Genomic DNA, 3733 nt, shown 5'->3' with positions numbered 1-3733 from the left:
TCAGAAGTAAACCCCACTGAGTTCAATAGGGCTTACTTCCAAAAGTGTACACAGAATTGTAACTGTTTAACCCCCTTTCTATTTTTTGTTATTAATTTTAACTAAAACCATCCATGTTACTGTTTTAGCAGAGGACTAATAGGATTCTCCTTAATCCCTGTTCCAACTGTTTTTTCCTCACTCAGAATTGCCTCCCAGCTGCTTTTTGCCTCACAAGGAAAAATAGGTGGGTACCACTATTTCCCCCCTGCATGTGGACATGCAACATAGGGGAGATATCTGCAGAAAAACAAGGGGAAGTTAAAGTGGGCTACCTTTGGTTTAAGCTACCCTTTCACCTGGCATTCCTCTACTCTAATTCACTGGAAAAGTGGAGTGTGAGGCAGTGAACGTTAGATGTAGCTTGGACCAAAGTCCAAGAAGCCAGCATATATATTTTTTCAACTGTACCCTCAATACATTATCTTTCACCTGCTATTTTAAAGGCCAAAGAACAACAACAAAAATCCTAGTAAAATCAATGTATATTGATTTTTTAATGTAATCATTCTTTTTTTCTGTTGAAATGGGTGGTGCATACTTTATACATAAATGTCAAGGTAACAGGTTTTTCTGCCCTGAGGACTACTACATGCTGATGATTATGTATTCAAGCACTAAGCTGTGTGGCTTTACCTTTCACCTAGTAACTAAGAGAAACAGATTGGAATTTTTACAGCCAGACATGCAAAAGGTGTTTTTTGGACAAATATTTTGTGGAAGCATCACTCTATTCTAATAAAATAAAGTATTATTTTGAGAACTAAACCATTATTTTAGGTAGCCATTTGTACCTTGGCACCCAAAATATTTAGATTCTCTGCCAACAAATTTGTCAAGACTCACTAGGTCTTAAATGTGATGCAATGCACTCTAGGTGATGATTGCAGGCAGCAACGCTCATGGCTCCATTGTCTCCAGAGGTCTTGCAACATTGCCTTTAGGCTCATATCGTACTTTTTGGCTATTAAAGCAATCAAAACAAAATGTTAGCAATGAACTGCTGAAGTAATTATCTGCAAAATAACTTATCCTTGTTTGACTTAGATATAGGTGGAACCAATAACAGACCAGGAGAAAGCACCCTGCACTTTAGGCTTGATCATTCAAAGCTTTTTCAAGGTCCCTGACCACAAGAAATCTCTGAAATAATTTATTCCCTATATGATTATGAAACTGTAGAACTAATGTATCTTTTCTGCTTACTTTGGTTTGGTTTTGTGGGAATGGGCAAATTTGTGCCCAATCCCAGCTAAATTAAAATCTAGGATTATTCCATTGATTTCTATGGGAAACTCTCACTTCTGCCCCTGGATACATTTAAAAATAACTTTGCTGTGAACCAGGAAATATGGCCAGACAATTAGACAGTTCTCTGTACACTTCTTATATAGAAACATCTCCCCCCCCCCCCACTTTTCTAACTATTCCATTCCTTTCCCACTCCTGCCTGATTTTCTGTTGCTCCCTTGCCTCCCCACAGTCACACAGCATTCTATACCTACTAAGCACGCTCAGTCCTCATTGGGCTATTTTTCTTCTCCCCACCCCCCAAAATAAGGTTCCTCCAAATCTGCCAATGTATCCCCATTTTAGCTGTGTAAGCACAAGGACCCTGAAGGCTGGAAATAGAATATATCACGAAGACAGCCTAGCAAAGAGTCATCAATGAAAGGGCATGCTTGCATTCTGCAAATACATGGTAGAGGGGGGTGGCAGAGGCAGGAGAATTAATCAGGCACCACCCAGAGGAAGTGGACAGAGACATTTTTCTCCGTCCCCTTCAAAGAGAACCAACTCCCTCACAAAAAAACTCAGAACCAACCTTAAACTTGGTTCGCAATAGATTCAGGAAGCTCAGGATATAATTAAATGTGTGGAGCTGGCTACCACAAGCTGTGAAGGGGATCACTTGGTAAGATTGCTTTGAAGGGGACTGAGAAATCTTACAGCTGTATGGAACCCCTAGCTACAAAGGCAGTATACTCCTGAAAAGCAACTGCTGAGGAGGAGCAGCAGCAGTGACTTGCCTTCATGCCCTACTTCTGGCCTTCCTAGAGGCAATTAACTGCTATGGAAAGCAAGATGGATAAAGTAGATGGACCTTTTGGGTCTGATCCAGCAGGCCTTCTCTTAGGCTCAGCTAAAGAAGAATGTAGTATAAGCAAATGCTCATCAGCAAATTCACAATTAAGGCGAACAAGATGTTTTCATTTTCCATAATATACATCTGCGCAGAAAAGCATACATGTACCAGGGGCATCAGTGTAACTGAAACCGTTCTTGGGAGCAGATTACCACAACCCACTGAGCTTTGACCTAGATTTATATGTTTAGGATTACTAACTCCCCCTACTTTTAACTTTCTCGTAAAATCTTGCCCTTGTGCTCTTTTTTTATCTAAATAGTTTTATCCAAATGCTTGATTATCATAGCCACATGCAGTGCCTTTGATTTTGAAGCAATGTTGATCGGGAACTCAGCCAGAACCGAAACACCCGCAGATTTGGTTGCATCATGGAAAAAAGAGGTCACATGTCTCACGATGTGAGTGCACTTCAAAAAGAAAGGAAAATGTGAATATTAGTCATGGATTTGTTTCAAAAACAAATGCTGGAACCTAGAGAGATGTGAACATGGGGGGGGGGGACACAGTAAGAGCTCAGAACATCTGTGGCACCAGGCACCACAGTGTATATTATGTTGAAATCTCATATCATTTTGATAGTTTGAAAGAATGTCCTAGTGTTAAAACATGGTCACATTAAAAAATCCCTATATTGCTAAAATCCCAGCACAATGATTTTAAAGAAATGAAAATCTGAAGTTGGCAAGTGCATATACAGAGCTACAGGCTGCTTATACCATGAGTGGGGAGTTGCAGACCCAAAGTCTGAATGAAGCCCTCAGGCACTCCTAAGGTCACCCTGTCCTGTTCCAAACCCTCCTTATGTGCTTTAGTCTAGCTCAAATGTGTCATTGAAACCTGATAATGCCTCTTGCTTACCTGCATAGAAGATAGAGAAGTGTTTATGTGTGTAGAAACTTGACTGTTTGTAGCTGGAATACAGCCTACTGTACAAAGGCAAGTCACAAATATTGCTCCACCCACTTTTACCTCTGGTCCTGCCCACTTTTGCTTTTGGCCACACCTGCCACTGGCATGCAGTCTCTGGAGGGTTGCTTACTAGGAAATGTGGCCTAAATAAGGTTTCCAGTCCCTTTTTATATGACATTTGTGTAAAGCAAAGCAGCCGGCTACTTACATGAATGTGCATCTACATCCAAAGAAAATTGGATTCTTGACCAATTATCAAATGATAACATCACTTTTGTATATTATTCTGTGCCAAATTAAAGCTACTGCCATGTTGGATATTTACTGCAAGATAAAGACTACAATCCCATTCCCAGCACACACACACACACACACTAGTGAGGAAGCACCATTGAACACAGTAGGATTTACTTCGGAGCTAAACCTGCAAAAAAAATTGTGTTGAGTGACAAAAATGTTTTCAGTACAATACTTACATACATTATCTGTTAAACTGCCAACAGGCCATATTTCTCCCCCTTCATTCTCCCCTGACCAAGCCTTTCATCTTCTCCTTAAAAAGCCTGATGAGTTATTCTTTGAAATCAAATTGCACAAAAAGAAGGTTTCAAGTGACAGGACTAATTACTTCAGAGA

The sequence above is a fragment of the Podarcis pityusensis genome (genome assembly GCF_964106645.2).
Source record: "Podarcis pityusensis genome assembly, chromosome: 2".
NCBI classification, from domain to species: Eukaryota; Metazoa; Chordata; class Lepidosauria; order Squamata; family Lacertidae; genus Podarcis; species Podarcis pityusensis.
The sequence above is the reverse complement of the archived record's forward strand: the minus strand, read 5'-3'. Positions refer to the sequence as shown.